The 23,597-nt window shown below is 45.0% G+C and overlaps 1 pseudogene; it reads right to left on the bottom strand.

The window, feature by feature from the left end:
• Window positions 1-19,909: 19,909 nt before the first annotated feature.
• On the bottom strand, window positions 19,910-20,028 carry LOC146025212 (5S ribosomal RNA; annotated as a pseudogene).
• Window positions 20,029-23,597: the final 3,569 nt, after the last annotated feature.

Genomic DNA, 23,597 nt, shown 5'->3' with positions numbered 1-23,597 from the left:
TTTAATATTGTATTATATGTATTAAAAGTCTGTAACTTCAGTTCAGGATAGAAATTTTTCTCCCGAGTCTGAATATGTTAAATTATTTTATCTTTGTACTCTCCTGTTTTGATTCATTCACATATAATAGTGGTGAATAGCAGATTTGCATCAATTAAGGTTTTCAGCTGTAGACGTTTAATTATTAATGGACAGCGTATATAAACCCTGCTATACTTACCAATGGACACGCCTCCTGACGAAGTCCTAGATGACGAAACGCGTTGGGGTGTGGCTTCTCTGACGTGCTGTGTCCGAGTCCCTTCGCCTTGATCGTGGAGACGCTGCTGCCGTGGCTCTATTCGGTTGATAGGTCTGTATTGCTGCCTGGACCTCGTGAGCTGTCCCAAGTTGCTTAATTTTAAAATGTATGTGAGCCTTATTTTTTGAGTAAAAAAGAACTGTTTATTATCTGTCAATTGTGCGCTTCTCTTCTTTTTTCTGTTCATATATATATATATATATATATATATATATATATATATTATTCTATCAATAACATATTAATTACAGCATCTACCAAAATATATATATATACAGTATTACAACAATAGTATCAATATATTACAACACTAGTATCAATATACTATATACAGTACACGGTCTTGCTGCTGTATAATATATTTGTATATTAATACTTTTCATCAATGTCAGGGGGACAGGCTGCGACTCAACCTGATACACTTACTATGAGTGATGCCACCGCCAGGGCCGGTTCTAGGTTGTCTGCCACCCTCCTGCAGACTATAAATTTTGTGCCCTCCTACAAATACAGATATGGTCACTCTCATCCTACCCGCAAGTGGCTTCTATCCTGTGCCCAGTGGCGTAACTACAGCACCGCAGCACCCGCGGTCGCGGGGAGGCGCTGGGTAAGTGCGGGCGCCGGGGGGGGGGGGCTGCGGTGCTATTGTAATGCCCCATCCCCGCAGCGTTACGTATATTCGCTGCGGTGGTCCCGGCTCCCCTGGCTTCATTCTGATCCTATTGCGATGGGCTATCATAAAATGTCCGCCCCCCATATAGCAGCCAGTTCTCTGAAACTGTCTGCTGTATGGGGGCGGCCATTTTGTGATGGTCCATGTTTCATAGCATCAGAATGAAGCCAGGATGGGAGCCGGGACCAGTGCTGCGAATACAGGTACAGTAAATATGCAGGGGATGGGGGGGGGGGCATGGGCGGCCGGAGTGGTGGAGGCGGGGGGGGGCAAGCTTTATTATCGGCGGGGGGCGCCCAAATTATAGTTACGCCGCTGCCTGTGCCCTTATCTCCACACACACCACACTATTGTAGCTATAATATACCCCCCTCTCCGCATATACTACACAATATCCGCTATCCTGCATTCTGCACACATGACCCTTGCCACCCTGCACCCCTCTCCAGCACACATTAATATGCCATTCCCCCAGTGCATATTAATATACCACCCCCATTCCAGTGCACATAAATATGCTATTCCTTCCCTTGTTAGCACACATTAGTATGCCATACTCCCCTCTGCCCTCCCAGGGCACATAATTATACACCATAACCTCACATCCCAGTGCATATCATTATACACCATCCCCCCCCCCAGCGCACATAATAAAATGCCATTTACCCCTTCCCAGCAGCATACAATTCCATTTACCCCTTCCCAGCGCACATAATACACCATAATCCCAGTGCACATCACTATACGCCATCTCCCCTCCTAGTGCACATAATAATACGCCATCCCCCATCGCACATAATTATACACACCCCCAGCGAACACAATTACAGTATGTCATCCTGCCGCGCACATAATACACCATCCACCCCTTCCCAGTGCACATAATTATATGCTATTAACCCCACTCCCAGCACACAATATACGCCCCCTGGCCAGCACACATAATTATGCACCATCCCCCCTCCCAGCGTACATAATTATACGCCATTCCTTGCAGCACACATAATTATATGCCACCCCCCCCCCCCAACGCACATAATTATACACCATTTCCTCTCTTCCCAGCGCACAGAATTATAACCCCCCTGCCAGTGCACATAATTATACACATCCCCCCCCCTCCTAGCACACATAATTATACACCATCCCCCCCAGTGCGCATAATTATACACCACCCACCGGTCCAGCGCACACCCAGGCACATTACTCTGATACTCCCCAGCACATTCATCTGTGACCCCCCAGCCAGGGGCGAATTTAGGGGTCAGGCCACCCCTAGGCACAACATTTTTGTGCCCCCCCTATTTTAATGTAATCATATATGTACATATACATTGTTATTTATATATTTCATTAAAAACTGTAGCCCACCTTAATATTTTTTTAAGCACTCTGGACTGCTCACTGTACGGAGGATCCGGAGGGAGGGAGGCACTTATTAGTACAGGGATTAGCACAGTGTCTCCATCAGTCTCTCTCCGGCTCACACACTGTAACTGACTGAGCGCAAGGAGGATCTGCGCGCCGCTCAGCTCAGCTGCTGGATACACAGCAGCCAATAGACTGTGTGTTCCGGACACGCAGGGGACCGTCGGACCCAGCTACTAAGCGGTGATGTAATGTGCATGGCAGAGTGGGTAGGCAGTGGTGGGTGACGAGCGGCGCTGCCGCCGACATATGATAATTCATGTCTGGGGCGGCGGCGCTCGTCACTCGGCGCTGCCCACCCGCTCTGCCATTTAACAGAATGTCAGCCTGCATGCCGCCCTTAATTGGTGCCGCCCTAGGCACAAATCCGGCCCTGCCCCCAGCACAATACTCTGACTAAAACTTTAGCACATTACACCCCCCCCCCCCCCCCCAAAAAAAAAAAACACAAAACAAAAAGACTCTTTTGTTTGGCTGGCAGTGTGGCTGCTCCACTTGTCTCACCCGCTGGGTTCCCCCAGAGTCCAGTCTCCAGTGTGCACCATGTAAGTCCAGAGAGATGGCTGGAGAAGGAAATGACAGGGGAGGAAAGAGACGTGGGAGAGGGAAGGGCCGGTCAGCAGCATAACTGTTGAGGCTGGGGGGATCAGTAGAGACCTCTGACAGCACTGCTGCTGCCTGTGTGACAGGCGGCGCGGTAGTGCAGACTGGCAGTGCGCGCACAGCAGCATATGAGAGAACGCCTCTCCATGCCTGCGTCTCCCTGCACATCTTACTGTGCGTGTAGCGCCGGCCCTCGCCATATTCCAGGAAATCCCCAGCGATGTCTGCCGGGGATCTCACAGGCAGACACATAGCTGCGATCTGCACTCTGCGGCCTGCAAGTAGGGAGAGCGGCCGTTCTGGCGGGCATTAGGGCCGGCCCACTGGAATCTGACCCGGTGTCCCTGCATGCCAATCCGCCGCTGATCCTGACGCACATCTATACACAATTCACTCACCATCCAATGATTTCCCCAGTCTGTGCAAATGACCTTCCACAACTCTATGACAAAATCATGCTGATAGGGGCTGGAACTGATGTCACAGACCCTCCTTTAAGACGCCTGGGCATACCTGCAGTTTTTCTAACACTCATGTCAGTCAAATTGCGAGGGAATTGCAATTACATTCATAGCTGTTTTCTTTTGTTGTTTAGCCTCACACCTGTGCACATGTGCAGTCATTCCATAATCAATAGGGTTGCAAATTCCCACAACTGCAACCAACTCTGAATCGGGAACATAGGGGGTTATTCTTATTCACTCAGAAAGGCACAATCGCTCTCTAATGGACAAAACCATATGAGTTGGCGCTGATGTACCATGTGCAGAGAGTTAGATTTGGGTGTTTTATTGTTTCTGTGCAGGGTAAATACTGGCTGCTTTATTTTTACACTGCAATACAGATATCAGTTTGAAGTACACACCCCACCTCTCTCTGCACATGTTACATCAGCCCCACCTGCAGTGCATATGGTTTTGAGAGAATGATTACAGAGTGATTGTGCCTCTCCGAGTGAATCAGAATAACCCTCATAGTTCAGTTGTGCATTTACCAGTGAGTGGATGAGAGTCATTATTACCTCCATTATGATATGGAAGGTTGAAGTGGAAAGACTGTGAGAGGGCCTGATTGTGGGGGTATAAATAAGTTGGAAGCATTGAAAATAACTTTTAGAGGGCTGGTACTAGAGTGTTTGGTGCTCCCATGCAAAACTATAAATGTGTGCCCTCCCTCACATGCTCAATAATGGGAAGGTGTTTGCCTTCCACACACACTTCCCATTGCAGAAATGGGCTATAAGTTTACAAGGAAGAGGCATGGCCGCACTAGAGCACCCGCAAATCAAATGATGCCACACAGCCACGCACCCTGTGTCTGCACATGCGCAGAAACACGCCTATATGGTAATGGGGATGCCAGCACCCCCCACCCTTCTCCACACGCTATGTAGGGTGCGTGCACCCGGCAAACCGAAAGTTTGCCGTGGGTGCACACACCCTGTGTCTGCACATGCGCAGAAAGGCATCTGTGCATGCGCAGCCGCACAACATTCGCATGGACCCAACGGACATGAATAAGGGCCTTAGCTCCAAACAATTCTTTATAACATCATAAAAATGTTGTATAACAGCCGTAGGGATTAGTCTTAGATCTATAGTTACACATATATTTTAAAGTTATAGATAAATAAAAGAACATATTTATCATTTATCTTATTGCTATCAGCTATGTTTATGGCTCATCGGCAAGCTCACAGCACAGCAAGAACATGAAGGCATGAGTTCAACACTCACATCTGCAACAAAGGTTTCTATATGATGACATCTCTTTTGCATGGGTAACAGTCTACAGAAAATATTTATATAGAATCGAAAGAGAAAAAAAGAGAGGAAGGAAAAAGGCACGTGATATGGAAAGTGTATTGATAAGTCTTTATAGGGCCAAATAGAAACAGTCATATTTGGGACTCTACGAGAGGGATAGGTATAGTGGGTGGCGCTTCGCCTAGGTCAAACAGGTGAAAACTAAATAGCAGAGGTACTGTATAGGGAATACTTAACTTCAGGAATTTCTTTGGAATCCTGGTATTTTCTTTCAACGGTATACTCCATTGGTGCTCCCATCCCCAATATTGGGTAAATGGGAAAAAAGAAATATGATATTGATAAATTCTGACTGTTCGTACACCTTATAGGATTTATTATGCTATAGAGATGGCAATAGACACCTGTCGACCTAGAACCCTGTCAACCTTGTTGCCTGTCGACCCAATGGTGTCGCCCTAATGACTGTAGACAATACGACCGTATCCCGAAGTGATGGCACTGCCCATAATAGCTCAAATGCATTTATTACGGTGTGATGAACAAACAGAGCTGGTGGGGCAAAGGAGGCAGGTGTAGTGAGTGGAGCAAGTTAGCCTATGATGGGGCATGTAGCATGGGGTAGTAATATTAATCTATTATTTATTTATTAACAGTTTCGGTACTTGTTTCCTAGCACGGCGCCCATCGCATACCATAAAGCATACGATGGTATGCGATGTGATGTTAGCCGATGTTATACAATTTTAAATTGTATACCATCGAATTGTATGCCATTGTATGGCATATACAATGGTATACGATTTTAAATTGTATAAGCACCCTAATGGGTGTTTTCAATGTTAAATGTGCCCCGTGTAAGATAAATAATTGTATAAGCACCGTAATAGGTGCTTACAATGTTAAAAGCACCCCCACACCACCCGTACTATCAACGCCAACCCGAAGCGTGGCGAGCGTAGTGAGGGGACGCGGAATACATGTGGCGGTACGCGTCCTCCGACCTTTTCATACCCCCACTATCCACGTTGGCGTGCAGTTGATTTTATATAGTGTGGCGTGCGCAATGAGCCACCATGCCCGAAGCGTGGCAAGCGCAGCGAGCCCCGCGAGGGGACACCGAATACATGTGAAGTAATGCGCATCCCCTCGCTGGGCTCGCTGCACTTGCCACGTTTCCGGCTCGGTGGCTCGCTGCACTCACCACACTATATAGAATCAACTCCACGCCGACATGGATAGTGGGGGGTATGAAAAGGACAGAGGACGCATACCGCCGCCCCTCGCGGGCTCGCTACGCTCGCCACACTTCGGGTTGGTGTTGATAGTGGCGGTGGCGTGGGGGTGCATTTAACATTGTAAGCACCTATTAAGGTGCTTATACAATTAAAAACCGTATAGGGGGAACATTTAACATTGAAAAAACCCATTAGGGTGCTTATACAATTTAAAATCGCATCACATTGCATTGTATGCCATTGTATGCCATATACAATGGTATACAATTTTAAATTGAATACAATGCCATACGAATGAATATCGTGGGCGCCATGCTAGGAAACAAGTACCACAGTTTCTTATATAGCGCACACATATTCCACAGCACTTTACAGAGAATATTTGAACATTTACATCAGTCCCTGCCCCAGTGGAGCTTGCAATCTATATTCCCTACAACATGTACACACACAAAACTAACTAGGGTTAGATTTGTTGGCGAGCCAAATAACCTGCCAGTATATTTTTGTATTGTGGGAGGAAACCGGAGTTCCCGCAGGAAACCCACGCAAGTACGGGGAGAATATACAAACTCCCCAGAGTTAGGGCCATGGTGGGAATCAAACCCATGACCTCAGTGCTGTGAGGCAATAATGGCAACCATTACACCATCCGTAATAAAGAGGTATGTTTCTTTGTATTCCACTGATCAAAGGAGAAAGGAATCTCATTTACCTATGTAATTGCTTCATCTTCTGCCACACAATAAAAGTAAAACAAACAGTGTTACAGTAGTTTTATTTCCATGATGGTCCCTTATGTCATGTTTCTTTTAAAAAAAAAAAAGGTACTTGTTTCCTAGAACGGCCACAATCGTTGGTAGTCGTGTACCTTAAGTTAAGGTACACGACTAACGCAATGGACCCGATTTCCTTTGAAATCAGGTCCATTTTGCCAGCAAAATCGCGTTGATCGCTTCGGTCGCGTGCACTAACATGGCACGCGACGCGATCAATGCGATTTTTCCATAGGGTTCAATGTTAAAATATTTTTAACATTGCAATCGCGTTGATCGCGTCGGTCGTGCCATTATAATGGCACAAGATGCGATGGACGCGATTAACAACATTTTACATAGCAAACAATGGGAAATGGCCCAATATGGGCCATTTCTCATTGTATATGCCCCCGTCATGCCTATTAATTAATGCCCCCCCATTGTGAACGGCACCCCACGATTAACGCCAACCCGAAGCGTGGCGAGCGTAGCGAGCCCGTGAGGGGCGGGTGTACGCGTCCTCCGACCTTTTCATACCCCTACTATCCACGGCGGCATGGAGTAGAGAATATAAAGTGTGGCGAGCGCAGCGAGCCACCGAGCCCGAAGCGTGGTGAGCGCAGCGCGCCCCGCGAGGGGACGCGTATACCTGTGAAGTTATGCACGTCCGCTCGCCACGCTTCGGGCTCGGTGGCTCGCTGTGCTCGCCACACTTTATATACTCAACTCCACGCCGACGTGGATAGTAGGGGTATGAAAAGGTCGGAGGACGCGTACCGCCGCCCCTCAGGGGCTCGCTACGCTCGCCACGCTTCGGGTTGGCGTCAATCGTGGGGTGCCGTTCACAATGGGGGCATATGAGCCATCAGGGGGGTTAAAATTAGGGTCTGGGGACAATTTTACATTGAATCCAATATAAAATAGGGTCCCAGGGACCCTATTCACATTTGTATCAATGTAAAAATCGGGTCCATCGCGTCGGTCGCATCGCATGCGATTTTGTCGCATGCGATGCAATCGACGTGATTTCTCCGACCCGATCAAAATGTGTGTGGCCGTTCTAGGAAACAAGTACCAAAAAAAATACCATCCAATTTAATATAGTAACCTATATAATATAATAACCTCATATATCAATAACAGCCGGTTTATACACCCTACTGGTATCACTGCAAGCTGCATCAATCTTAAATATTGTGGTTGTTAGGGCTCTTTGTGTAAATGTTGCTTTATAGCAGTTAATTGATACCAATATCGACTTTTACCGTGTATAATGCATATTCACTTAAATATATTGTGCCAACATTGTTAAATGAAATGAAAATGTTACATGAATTAATAATTGTATTTATTTTTTATTGAAATAGTAAATTCAAAAATGATGACATAGCTATTACATTTCATAACACATTACATTTGAAGCCTGAGTTTCCTGTGGATATATCAGGACATTTTTTAAAGAAACTTCTGAAACAAACAAAATAAGTTTAGAACCCCTCCGATGCTATGATGTGCAGTTGGATTCATTAGGCGGAAGTCGCTCAAAGTGAAGTCCCCTGAACAGAGATTTATATTCTTCAAAGAAGACTTAGATTTTTGATAAACACATAAAAAGCTTTTTCTCACAAAGGCTGCAAAGGAGATGAATACAAGAAAGGACGGAAAAATAAGCAGACATAAGACAGCGGCTGGAGTCCAAAAGGTAAAAACTTTGCCATTAAAAAAAGTTTTCAATATATTAATAAAGAGATGAAATGTTCAAATAGCAAAAAGACATATTATAAAAAAAATCAAAAGGATAGATTCATAGATAACAGCGAAGTTTTGTAATATAAAATTAATTCTGAAATAGTTTTTTATCAAGCTAATGTCACAACATAAAATGATAAATTATACTTTATGTCCACAAATGTGAATTTCCTAAAACAGTTGATTGCTGAATAAAAAAAATCAGCATAGTTAATATTGGGTGGTAGATTCTGTCATGCATTACAGTATATCCCATATCCATTTGTATTCATTAAGGATGTCCACATCCATGGGCCAAATGTAAGAGTGTGTAAGAATCAAAAAATGGGAGGTTTTGGGAGTTTTCCCATTTTTTTAAAGCGGCAATCAATGACATTGATAAATCAGTTTAATTTTGCCGTGTAAATGATTGCCGCTTAAAGAATGTGAAAACTCTCCCAAAATCTCTCACTTTCTAATTCTCTCAACCTCTTACATTTGGCCCCAGGTGTTCAGATGGGTAAAATTCTTATATTTTACTCTTATTTAGTGCGTGTTTGTGTGTATATGTGTGTGGGAAGGTTTAAGGAGAAATAATGGTTTTGTTCTTTTTCTAAAAAAAATTGAAGTCCTTATACCCAATGGACGCTATGGGCCAAATGTAATAGGGTGAGAGTTTCAGAAAGTGAGAGATTTTGGGAGAGTTTTCCCCTTTTTTTAAAGCAGCAATCAATTACACTGCAAAACCAGGTAAAAACCATGCTGCTTTAAAAAACATGGGAAAACTCTCCCAAAATCTCTCACTTTCTGAAACTCTCACCCTATTACATTTGGCCCTATATGTTACATACACATACCTCCAATTGTGGTTTAAGAGAATAGGGGGCAGGTGTTCAGTCTTTGTGTAAGGGACAATCCACTCCCAACAGGGCTGCCATCAAAATGTGGGGCTAGGGACAAAATAGGCAGAAACCCCTTTGTTGAACCCCCGGTGTGCCTGTTGAGACCTTCGGTGTCTGCAGCACTGGCTGCACTACTCAACCTCTATATTGCATCAAGTGAAATTATGACAAATTATACTTGATAGACTCCAGTCCTGGGCCCCCTTTCTGTCTGGGCCCAGGACTGTAGTCCCCGCAGTCCTCCCCATTGATGGCTGCCTTGACTCCCACCAGTGCACGTGCAGAGTAGACTCTGGCACTGCATCAGCACATGCACAGAGTCTGCGGTGCATTTACATAGAGTCAGTATATTTATACGAAAAACAGGGCAGTCAGAGAGCGATGAATGGATGTTGCTTTTGGCGTTCCTTGTGGGGGTTTTCCTGTTTATTATCACTTACCTAAAATACAGTATAGGAAATAGTTCCTTTTTTACATGAAAATAAGGGTAGTGAATCAGTCGGTAGCGCACCCAGCTGCCAATAGGTAAATATTCTTATAGGTCCCTCAGAAACCTTCACCAACACCACAAGAACAAAAGAGTGGAATACAACTTATCAGGCGCTTGGGATCTTGAGTACACTAGAATTTCTCCCGTGTAGTTGATATATAGAAAGATAAAAATGAAATATGATAGTGAAGTGTGTTTCACATAAATTCCAATTTAATAATACCTTCATAAAACATTAAAGCAAATTACATCACAACATAGTTAAAAATACATAGCAATTAGCCCATGAAACAGGAAAAGTAGTAGAATGGTTAAGCAAGCACTGTCCATAAAGTGCAAAAAATGGTCAATCCTTAAGCAAGCAGAGACGAATAATTACAATGGTCTTCGTCAGGGGGAAGACCGTAGTCGAAATGCGTTGGGCGTGGCTTATTCCTGCTGATGTAGTGACGTCCGTCTTTCACCCGAAGTCCTGCTTGTTCCCGTTCGTCCGTGTGAGAGGCTCCGGCGTCTAGGTCTAGGATAAAGGGGTCTGCGGCTGAGTGGCGGTGTCCTGTGTACATTGGTCGGAGGGGTCTGCGGTGGCTCTGAAACTACTAGGCTGGCAAGCACATCATTTTAAACTGCTATGTATGTGAGCTTTATTGTTCAGTAAATGTGTTTTCATTCATATTGCTCATTTGGTGCGTCTCTTCTCTGTTTTTTTGCAAGTGTCTACTAAACGGATCCTGGTACGATCTATGTGGAAGGAGACTGAACACACTGCAGGATACTGTGGACTTTGATTTCATTAAGGACATTTCAGCTGGGTATCATTGTTCTCTCTCTCTCTCTCTCTCTCTCTCTCTCTCTCTCTCTATATATATATATATATATATATATATATATATATATATGGATAGTAGGAAACAGAGTGCACCGCTAGTCTGTAATTCCACCACCAAATCCGATATGAAAAACTGTAATAGCAATGTACAAGTCACTGTTTAACTGTTTAATACACTTTTTTTTAAAAAGATACAATATAAAAAACATTTTTTCATCTGTAAGGAGTCAATAATTCGGTTCAACAAATGCAAGGAAAAAACCCAACGCGTTTCCTCGTAAACGACTTCCTCATTGGCAACATTCCATAGGAATATAGAATGTGAGTGTAAGTGTTAACTCCAGATGTCAACCTTTCAAGGATGAAGTGTAAACTCAGAGTATCCTTACAGCGCATTGAAGGGGTACCTTGTAATATATATATATATATATATATATATATATATATATATATATATATACACAGGTTGGGTCTCCCTTATTCTTGTATTCCAAATACTGAAATGTGTGTAACGGTGTATGTAATGGGGGGGGTGGCGGTGGTGGTATGTAATGTGGGGCAGGGGGCTCACCTACTGGCTCCAGATGACGAGCGGAGGGGGAACTCGAGCAGTAAGGTCTCTGCAGCCTCCTCCGCCGCCAACACCGCCGCCGGTCCACCAGCTGCCATTCCGACCTCAGAGCTCCAGAAGGTGCAGGAAGATGGAGCCACATCTGCCTACCCCCACGTGTTCCCAGCAGCAGCAGAAGGCCCATGGGAGGTGCTGTGCGCTGTCGCGTATGCGCAGCAGCCCTCCCGTGGCCATTTTGGTTTTGGGCAAAGTGCCCAGGCAGCCCAGGGGGAGCGCGGTGGCCCGGTTTTAGTGAGTTTGTGGCTGACCCACCCGAAAATGGCCCAGTTTCCCGTCAGGCCAATCTGCCCCTGACTAGAGTGTGTGGTCACAGGCCACTGCACCCCAACCTGGGAAGTGTGGGTGCTGTTTGCACCCCATTCCTAGGATTGGCGAGTGTGGTGGTACATCTGTATCTCTCTCTCTCACTCTGGAGCAATGTAGCTTTAGAGGCTTAACGCATTCCGACGTGTTAACCTGTCTTCCTGAAATAAGCAGGCTTTATGAAGACTTTGACAAAAATCTGTGAGCAGAGCCATGCTATTCCTCTTCTGATGCCAATATGTGGAACTGAACTGCATACTGGTCCACTCTGCGAGAACATTACCGCAGCTACAGAATGTGTAAGAATGTCAACAGCAGTGGATACAGTAATAGCCGATTTGTTGAAGACAATTCAAAAGGTGGTCACAAAACCACATTAATAACATAGAATGATGTTGTATATTTCCCTAAGTGGTGACTCCCAGGCTAATGCTTGTCCTGAAAGATGAGGCACAATATAGCCAATCTTGGTCATAGGGAATATTTCTGGCATGTAATAAAAAAAAAAAAATCTCACACTGATGAATGAATGGCCTCCAGGATTTGGGGTCCCCATTATACTTGTCAGGAGCAGGAAGCTAGACATGTAGAAAAGGTGGATAGCTGAATGTCTTTTTGTTCAACTTAGAAGTAGATCATTGTCAATCAAGGTAGACTCTTTATCAGAGGTGAAGGTTTTTGAAGGAACTGCATCATCTGACCTTTGGTTGATCCCTTAACCCTTTAGCCAGACTCCATAATAATTCCTCCCTTCAAATTTGTCCACCTGCTAAGTCCATAAGTTCTGTGCACTTAGGTTGGGAACAGGAAGGTCGGCTACAGTATGAGGAGAGCTTAAGAAGCCCAGAGGTTCGATGAGGCACGTCCTCATGAGTAAAATAGCTAGGTACCTGCAGTGTTTAGAACAATTGTAAAGAGAAAGGGGTTTTCGCTGCGCTCTAATTAGCTGCTCGATAGGAAGGGTTAAAACAGTAAAGTGGATTAAATCAAGCGCTTGTGTTTAATGACTGTGCATGCCGGAAAATTGAGATGAAAAATAAAAAATAAAAAATAAATAATAAAATAAAAAATAATAAATAAAAATAAGGATAAAAAAGCAATAAGATATATGAAATAAACAAGTATTTACTTTAAATGTTTACAGCTCCTTCTGGAGCTATTGGAGTTTTTTCCTGGGTGTTAGGAACATGGAGCGCACTTGGATGGAATTGCGGGGTGGGTTGCCCGGAGTTTGCCGTAGGTAATGTTCGGGAGAGTATGGTAGCCCTAACTGTCCCTAGTCTTACCTCTCCTTTAGATGTTTCCAGGGCATCGGTGTTTTTCTCCGTCCCCGTCTTCTTGCGCTGTCAGCGCGGCTGCTAATCCGAAACCGGAAGTCGCAGTCCGTTCTGCAAAAGCAGCTGCCAGCGACTATTCCCCTCCATTTTCGAATCCAAATCCAGCAGCTACCATACTCTCCCGAACATTACCTACAGCAAACTCCGGGCAACCCACCCCGCAATTCCATCCAAGTGCGCTCCATGTTCCTAACACCCAGGAAAAAACTCCAATAGCTCCAGAAGGAGCTGTAAACATTTAAAGCAAATACTTGTTTATTTCATATATCTTATTGCTTTTTTATCCTTATTTTTATTTATTATTTTTTATTTTATTATTTATTTTTTATTTTTCATCTCAATTTTCCGGCATGCACAGTCATTAAACACAAGCGCTTGATTTAATCCACTTTACCTGCAGTGTTTAGAATGATTAGCAAAGATATAATATGCTATCAGCCTGTAAGTAAGCTGGTTTGGAAATTATGGTAGAAGCTGATACACAAAGAAAGGGAGCACTGTGCAGATAAATGAAGACAGGGAATGAGGTATGCCACCTGGTGAGGGTTGGAGGAGTGCTACAGAGCCCACACACAGTCCTAGATGGATGCTGGAATTAGTTTAGGTACACAGTTCAGAGGGGCCTCTGACACTTGCTAGATAGAATTCACTGCTCAGCATGGCCGCAGCGCCCCAGGCGGGGGGTGTGCCCCGCCCACCCGGGTGACCTGTCCAACCCACCCCCCACACCCCCTAGCCGAGTGTGGGGGGTGGGTGGCGAGCTTGAAGCGGCGGGCAGAAGAAGTGCTGCGGCATCCTCCGCCGCCCCCAAGTCTGGGGGGGACGGAGGGAATGCGGCCGCCGACGAGTCCCAGGAGGGGGGGTTTGGTTGGAATGCTCCCGCCACCACCGACTACGGGGGAAATTCCTGTGGGGGGGAGACTGGTGATGCGGCGGGGGGGAATGCGGCCGCCACCGAGTCCGGGGGGGGCGGTTTTGGAATGCGCCCGCCACCGCCGAGTCTGGGGGTGGGGGGGAGGCGATGCTTACCTGGATCCAATTGGGGGGATCTGCTCCAGAATGCTGCCCTCCAGTGGCCAGCGCCCTAGGCAAATGCCTAAAGCTGCCTAGTGGTGGCGCCGGCCCTGCTGCTCAGTAAATAACAGGTTTGCTGAAGAAGTACACCCCACTGGCCTTTCTGGATGAAGTGCACAGTGTAGAATGAATACTGGCATGTGCTGGATGAAGTACACAGTGCAGAATAGCTAATTGTGCTGACTGACTAAAGGGCACTGCTTGAAATGAATGCTAGTATTTGCAGACTGAACCACAGAACAGATCTTGGAACCAGAATAAATGGAAATGGGGAGTCAGAAGCAGATCACAGTGATAACATTGTTCTGGCACTGGTCTGCTCATCAGAACTTCCTTAAATAGAGTGCACTCTGCCCCATGATAGGCTTCTTCGGTCAGCTGATCGTAGAGCGGCTCCTGATTGTTGAGCAGTAATCAAGATAGCACACTTATGCCCCAATTATGTGAGAGATCATCCAGGTGATATGCCCCAGGGATGTTTTCAGCAGTCCATAGTAGTAGCAAGGCCAGAAAGTGGCAGCAGCATTTAAGGTACTGTATGGGTCTTGACAGCCTGAGGTGTTACAGAGGGGAAGGCATATATGTATACGGTAGGATAGTGATATTAAAGATAAATGAAAACAAAGAGTTAGCTGGTCTGTGCTCATGAGATAGTTTTCCTATCTATTGTAAGAAAAAACTTCTGATAAAAGTTTAAGTGGAAGTATGGTAGGTGCATGTGTAAGGTTACTGTAGATTGGACTAAGTAAGGTGTGAGTGTGCAACCAGAGTGTAGCTAATATTTATCTTGTATAGTCTATAAGATGACAGCTACTGTATAATCTGATGGTGAAAATGTGAACCACAGAGAAATGTCCTCTTTACAAGGTTTTATAAATCTTCATATAGATAGATAGATATACCAAAGCACAGTCATTTCATAAATAAGAACGGAATTGTACAACAATGGGTGGCTCCATCCAAAGCTGATAGGGTATCATAAGTGTGGAAAAAATATATGCCAAAGTGCACCGAGCCCGCTCCAGGCCATGTCCCCTGTCCCTCCGACTTGACTGCAGGGAATAGATGCTGTGCACATGCGCACAGCCTCTATTTACTGCTGTGGCAGGGGGGACTCCCAACTGCCCCCGCACCATGGGATGCTTCCAGCCCCGGGAGGGACGCGGGACAGTCACCAAACATCATGTCCCGTGGAATTAGGAACAGTTGGGAGGTATGTTTTGAGTATAGTTTGTTTCTTGATCTATGTCCTATCTGAGTCCAACCTATTTGTTATCACCTTGCATATTATATAGTGCTTGGTTTTTTGTTCTCAGCACCACACCTGTACTAGTACAAGCATGTCACGTGACCCGCTACTATAGCAATTCACTGTCACTTGTAAATCGCGTCATTCAGAGTGCCTGGAACGCACCTGAAGCGCAAGCTCTACCAGAGAAGGCAGAAGTCAGTCACTTATCCATATATATATATATATATATATATATATATATATATATATATATATATATATATATATATATATATATATATATATATATGAAATGTCCACAATCTAAGTGAGGGGGACATAACAAATAAAGTACAGGTCGAGTATCCCGTATCCGAATATCCGTTATCCGAATTATTCCGAAATACGGACATTCCAGAAAGTGGAAAAAAAATTTTTTTTTGCTAAAAACTCACTGGGGACATTTGTAACAGCATCACTGGGGACATGATATGTAACTGGCACTATATATGTGCAAGACAATGATTGCTTGGCATTCAAATTCAGTGCTGAGATAGTACACACATTTAGTTTCACGTTTTGAAACCTTGTTTTTTGAACAATTAAAATATATTTGTGTGTATTTTATGTGGTAATAAAATATATTTGTGTGTATATTATGTGTTTATACAGCATAAATGCAAGATACTTCAAAATACATCATTGAAATATTAAAATATTCCGAAATACGGAATAATCCGTTATCCAAAATTCTCCTGGTCCCGAGCATTTTGGATAAGGGATACTCAACCTGTATATATACTGTAGATGAACTATATTTATATACTAGGGATGTGCACCGGTCACTTTTCGGGTTTTGGTTTTTTATCTGGATCTCTGTTTGTGTTTTTGGATCTGGATTGGTTTTGCCAAAACCACCCTTCCGGGTTTAGGTTTTGGATCTGTATTGAAGGAGGGAGGTGGGGGGTGGTTCCCACAGTATTATTAACCTCAACAACATTAATTTCCACTAAGTTTCTGTCTATCCTGAACACCTCACAACTCGTAGTATTGTATTTATGGTACTTGTGTATTATCACGGCGCCCAAGATTTCCATCGTATGGCATCGTATTTGTCACATCGAATCGCATACGATCTGATTGCATGCGATCGCATGCGAAGCAATGTGATTTGACCTGATTTTTAATTGTACAGGCACCCTGATGGGTGATTACTATGTTAAATGCACCCCCATTGTTAACGCCACCCCCACTATCAACGCCAACCCGAAGCGCGGCTAGCGCAGCGTGCCCGCGAGAGGCGGCGGTACGCGTCCTCCGACCTTTTCATACCACCACTATCCACGTCGGCATGGAGTTGATTTTAGATAGTGTGGCAAGCGCAGCAAGTCACCGAGCCCGAAGCGTGGCGAGCACAGCGAGCCCCGCGATGGGATGCGGATTACTTCACATGTAATCCGCGTCCCCTCGCGGGGCTCGCTGCGCAAGCCACGCTTCGGGCTCGGTGGCGCGCTGCACTCACCACACTATCTAATATAAACTCCACGCCGACGTGGGGGTATGAAAAGGTCGGAGGACGCGTACCGCCCCCCCTCGCAGGCTCGCTGCGCTCGCCACGCTTCAGGTTGGCATTGATAGTGGGGGTGGCATTAACAATGGGGGTGCATTTAACTGTGCTTGTACAATTTAAAATCGCATCGCATCGCATGCCATTTTAATGGCATACGATGCAATTTCGATATTTTATTGTACAGTGTGGGTCTTTGGACTCGAAAATCGGATCCCTTCGCATCCCATCGCATACCTTAATTAGTGGTATGCGATGCGATGCGATGGGCGCCGTAACAATACACAAGTACCGTATTTATTGCACCGAGATAGCTGGACGACTACGCTAAGCAACACAAGTTGGCAGCACAAACACATGGCACATCTAGGAGTGGCACACAGGATGGCAGTTTTAAAAGCTAGGCCACAAAGAGCAGATAATGCAAAGAAAAGAGGTGCAAGAAGTAATTGTCCTTGGGTCCTCCCTCCCACCCTTATATTGTATAAAAAGGATATGCACACTTTAACAAAACAATAATTTCAGCGACAGGGTCTGCCACACGACATTGGTTTGTAAAGAGGTGCAAAATGCAAAAAAAAAAATGTGGTGGTGGTGGAGATGCACCCTCTAGGTAGGAGATTCTGGGCGGGATTCTCTAAACTAAAAATGCAGTAAAAACCCTGTTATCTGGTTTTTACCGCATTATGGGATGCTCTAAAGTCCCCCGCCGGGTTACCGCGATGGGGGGCGCTGGCGATGCCCCATATAAGCCTATGGGCTTCTGCCACGACCCACCGCCACCCTGAATGGACCCCCGCAACCCTGCACAGACCCCCGCCGACCCCCCTCACCTGTGCCTGGGCAGCATAATGCTGTGCTGCACGGACCTGTGACATCTTCCTCCCTGCACTGAAAATCCTCTTCCGGGTGTAGGGAGGACGAGCAGAGCCCACCTGCCCACAGCAGCACAGTGTAAGACAGGTAAGGGAGGGAGGGGGGAGCTGCCGAGGCCCGCTGCACATCGCTGGCTCACCGCAAAGGACAGCTCTTAACATAAGAGCTGTCCTTTGCCAGAAGAAAAGCTATATAATACATAAGTGCCTCAGAGGGTTATGCGTGTGATATTTAAATATGATAGGCTTGCCTAAAGAGGTAAGTTTTCAGGGATCGCTTGAAGGTTTGGAGGCTAGTGGAGAGTCTTATTGTGCGTGGAAGGGCATCCATAGGGCAGCCCCGATGAAAGTCCTATAATAGTGAATGGGAGCTGGTGATCAGTGCAAAAGACAGAAGCAGATCTTGTGCAGAGCAGAATGGTCGAGATGGAAGATATATTGTGATAAGTAAAGAGATATATGCTGGTTTAGTATGGTTAATAGCTTTATGTGTCAGTAGAAGTAATTTTATATTGAATACGGTAAAATAGTAAAATACAGGCAACCAATGGAGGGACTGGCACAGTGGATTGGCAGACAATGATCATCTTGCTAGGAAGATCAGCCTAGCAGCAGCATTTAAAATGGATTGCAGGGGAGTGTCTGTTCTTGGGAAGACCAGTTAGGAGACTACTGCAATAGTTAATGCGGAATATAATGAGTGCATGGATAAGAGATTTAAAGTAGTAGTATCTTGAGTGAGATAGGGTCGTATTTTGGATATGTTTTTTAGATGCATGTAACATGATTTTGAGACAGATTGAATGTGGGAAACAAAGGACAATTGAGTGTCGAGGATGACCCCTAGGCCACGAGCTTGTGAGGTTGGGTAGATTGTCGAGTTGTCAACAGTTATGGAGATATCAGGATGGCAACTGTTCTTGGCTGGTAGGAATATAAGTAATTCCGTTTTGAAATATTGAGTTTGAGGTGACAAGAAGACATCCAGTATGAGATGGCAGAGAGGCATTCAGAGACTCGGCCCAAGACCACTGTTGACAACTCTGGGGTTGATAGATTTGAGTATCATCCGCATACAAGTGTTACTGGAATCCGAAAGAGCTGATTAGTTTATAAAGAGATGAGGTATAGATTGAGAAAAGCAGAGGACCTAAAACTCGGGCAGATGTATAATGTGTCGATATGGGGGAGAAGGGTATCAGCGCACGTTATGTATGAAGCGGCCGGGATGTGGTAATGGACAGGGGCGCTATGTGCCCCTGTCCATATCGGCGCTGCTATCAAAATGATAGCAGGCCGAATGTATGAACGGTCAGCATCGCACGAAGCCGGGTTTGGCTTCGCCAGCATCAGGCTGGCGAAGCCCTATCTAAACAGCAGGGACAGCGCTGTCCCTGCTGTTAGGTCTGGGCTGCGCTGGGGGTCTCGCATGAACAGCGAGATCCCGCGCATGCCCAGTGCGGCCGGCCGGGGGACAGGCAATAGCGCATCAGTATTAACTGATGCGCTATCTCCAGAAAGGGACATCGCCGGAGGGGGGAGTTAACGCTCCCCCGCTTCGGCAGACAAGATGTTAATACATCTTGTCGATGTCCCTTCCTGCTTCGCCTCGCTATTGAGGCGAAGCAGGAAGTATCATAGCGGCGCGATAAGCGCTGCTATGATACATCTGCCTCACTGAGCCTTGCAGAACTCCAAAAACTGAAAAAAGTAGAGTCTGGAGGTGACTCGAAAGGGAACCCGACAAGGCTTTTTGGGGCACACTTATAAATAATTGACAAAATATATAATGCGAATGTAATGATGTCTACATATTAAAACATAACTTTTAATGGTACAACTTTTAAGATAAAGGTATGGTCCCTCCACTTCGAGGGAATAAGTCAAAAGAGACCCAAAATAATGCTGGGTTTATGAATACGTACAGCGAAAATTATTTTATGCATCAACTGTTCCTCTTGCAATACAATATATTGACATATGGAAAATTGTTAATCATGGAGGCAAATGACAGTTGTGATGGCGCAGGACACACCTCCCTAGGTGCTGAGAGGATGTGAAATTTGAAGGAGTACAAGAATGCTGGGGGACAGCAAGTGTAGAATTAGAAGATGGGATAAGAGGGATAGCAATTAGGCTTAACTCTCACCGCGCATTAACCTCTACCGATATGGTAAGCTACAGCACCGACTCTTCCCTGTTAGTTCCCCAGACAGGTACTGGGCCGGCCCAACACTGTTTAGCTTCTGGGTTCGGATGGTACCAGGCGGTTTCAGTGTGGTATGGCTGTAAATGGAATATTTTGAGAGAGTAGCGCTGGTGGGAGTAAGCTGGAGCGTGCTTCTGCTGTTGGTTAGCACCTGAGGGTCTCTCCCTGATCACTTGTATGCATTGCAGGGAGGTAGAATCCGGTGATGCCAATGAGAGAGCCACTGGATAAGATAGTAGATAGGAAAGTGGTCGGATGCATTTGTCTAGACCCCACTTCTGCTGTCCACAATCATGCACAGTATAGGATTGTGGATGAGAGAGAGGGGGCAAGGCAATCCTCCCATGAGTAGGAACGAAAAAGAGGGGGATAGATGTACCCTCGGTCCAATGAAGGATAGTGTTCTAGGTGTCAGGAATTAGAAGTTCTGATCACCTGGTTCACCCCGGGGTTTGTTTACACACTGTTTATTGAACAGAACAATTTCAGTTTGGTCCACAATTGGGTTCCTGCAGAGGAGGTTCTGTTTGGGGGTAGTAGTCACCCTGAGACAGTCTCCACACCCTGTGATAGTCTCTTAAATTATGCAATAATGACCACCAGATTCACAGACACATACTGTTGAGGGGTTAAATAGCAAACAGTACAGTGATATCACAGGATAGAATGGTTAGATCTGAGATACGGCAGCAGGCGATATAGAATCACATATATTTCTTAATCATAGGTAGAAAACATGACAGTTAAACATCCTGGAATGACAATTTTCCTGGCCTGTCAAAAATAATATAAGGCATGCATTAGCAAGGGTGCTGGTAATAGAACCAGTTACGTGTGGCTGCCCCGTCAGTTGCAGACAGTGTGGGTTGGAGCAATAGTAATTAAAATCCAAACTTAGCAATCAAAACCATTAAGTCAGATAAATGGCCCGTGCATAGTATATAAGCCGATATTAGATATCAGGGAAACAAATCACCTGCTGTCTATGCAGATTGAGGCTCTGCTGAAACAGCATACACATATACACCGCTTAAACATGTATTAATCACTCTGCACAGCGACGGCGTGTCAACTAATAATAGTTTCAAAGGCTCACTGGTATCAATAAATTAACAAGGTGCAGACGCACCACGTAACCAGTGCTGTGACTGGTAAATGCTGTTTGATGGGGGAATGTCCGCTCGTAAGGCGGCCAGGTGTCTAAAGTGGAGGCGCATCGACAAGTAATCACCCTGGGGTGGGGGATGGCAGGGAATGTCCCCCTTGGCTGGGGGAGCTGGCAGGCTCGAGCCTGCTTTACCTTGCTGCTATTGGAGCGCAGCGGGTGCCGGAGCGGCGTGTCCGGGATGAGACGGTGGAGAGGGAGTCCTCGTGGAGGTGTGTCCTGCGCGTCAGACACGTGTTTCGCTTGACGCTTGGTCACTGACGCGCAGAACTCCAACTGAGGGAGTGAAGAGGAGGCAGAGTCAGAGAAGTGAACACTGAAAGAGCGATCAGATAAGATAAGATGAAAATCAGGAAAGGGCTGTATCCTTATGACATGCGGCAACACAGGGCAGCACCACTGGACTTAAATCGCACACTGGGTAGCAACTCTGGACTGCTACTGGACACTGAGTAGCATCCCTGGAATTATACAGCACACATGGCGGCACCCTTAGAATTATACAGAACATATCCAGGCATCCCTGAAATTATATGGCACACATGGCGGCACACATGGCTGTACCCCTGAAATTATAAGGCATACTTGGCAGCACCCCTGGATTGATACGGCACATTTAGCAGCGCCCCTGGTATTATTCAGCATACATTGTACCACCCTTGCAGTACAATCCCACATAGTAATCCCCCATAGTAGTCCCCTTTAGTAATCCCCCTTTGTATTTCCCCATAGTAACCCCCCTTAGCATTTGGCCATAGTAGGACCGTCAATGCAGTGAATATAAGATACTGGTTATACGTTTTTTGTCTGGCCAGACCCCACTATTAAAGCAGATATGATCTGCTATATACCTTTAAGAACTAATGGGGCCTACACAAATAGCGTTTCTTGCATATTTTCTAAGCATTCTGACTAGATCGCTTAGAAATTAAGCACAAATAGCTGTGTGTGTGTATACTCGATAGCGATGCGCGGCCCCGCGACGCTACCGCCGGGCTAGAGATCTGAAGCATGCTTGAAATATCTAGTCATCACCTTTGTTCTCTCTATTGAGGACAAGTGCTTTGACAGATCACTTAACAAACATCACTGGTGCAGTGCTCTGTGCTGAGTGATCTGTGCTGAGTGATCTGAGCTATGCTAGATTGCTCAGCACAAGCTCCAGTCGCTACGTGCGTAGGCCTCATAACACCAACTAATTGAACTATATTCTTACAGAAATAACAATATAATAAATGAGTGTTGGAACAGCCTCTGCCTACAGCTCAATGAGACGAATACCCCTTTCACACAGATAAGCAAACTATTGGGTCAAATATTTCTTCCTGGTAATTTGCCATTCAACACAAGTCCTTTTCTTGTGCCAAAGGGTCAACCCGGGTTAAAATTCCCAGGACTTCAACACAGTTATTTATCAGGGTCGAAGAATCAGAATTTCGACCCTGGTTGACTCTTTCACACAGAAGAAATACAAATTACAGTGTTGAAATGCTGGATCGGGTGTTTTCCTTTTCTGTGTGATAGGGGCAGTTAAATGCCTAGTAAAAGCTGAGATTTAGGAGCTGTTCTGACTGAAAGTTGTATAACCAGGGGTTACAGTGAGGAGGAACAGGGTGGAACTGAGTTCCACCACCTCTAATGGTGAGGTGGAACATTTTTACCTCCACATTGGCCCTGCACAGTAATTCTCACAGAAAAGCATTCTAGTTTGCAGGGGGACTCCAAAAACCCTACCACTGGCCCTGTCTCTGCCCAATGGGGGGAGGGGTGGGGGGTTAAATAGCTGGCATAGAGAAATTAGTTCCTCCACCTCTGCATGACCACTTTAAGCCCTGGGTATAACATCAAACAACTAAACTGGTTATGATTAACAACACCACTAGCCATTGTTTTATTAGTAATTTTCAGATTATAAGAAGTATCTAAATCATTTTTGGTGTTTCATCTGTTATACTGGCCAGTATACAGTATTTGTAATACAAAGTATTACTACATCTACTATAAAAGTACCTAGTCCATTGCACAGCTTTGTCTTTTCTATTTTGTAAATCTCCGCTAAATGTTTTTAAAATAATATTATGAAAAGATTTTGTATAATTTTGGGAACAGCTACAATTGTCATGTAGTATCTGCATGACACCAGAAATGATATCACACAGCATTCTTCTGCATCTAGAATTACACATTTTTTTAATTCTCTTGGTTCAATGACAAAATAACTCAACACAAATCAGATTTTGTAATATGTTTAAGAATAAATAAGACAAAATGGGGGAAATTTACTACAAATACAACTACGACTCAGTCGTATTTTTTATTCTTAATACAAATGAATACGACGAACAACGGCCATATTGTTGGCTAAATAGGATTGGTAAATAGGGCAGATTTACTAATCTTCTGTATTTACGGATTTGTATTTAGCCGGTGGCGTAGTCATATTCTTTCGATGGTGTATGCATTCGTTTTGTCAATACGAATATGAATGG

The sequence above is a fragment of the Crinia signifera genome, chromosome 7, assembly GCF_055691185.1.
Source record: "Crinia signifera chromosome 7, ASM5569118v1, whole genome shotgun sequence".
In the NCBI taxonomy this organism is placed as follows: Eukaryota; Metazoa; Chordata; class Amphibia; order Anura; family Myobatrachidae; genus Crinia; species Crinia signifera.
The sequence above is the reverse complement of the archived record's forward strand: the minus strand, read 5'-3'. Positions and strand labels throughout refer to the sequence as shown.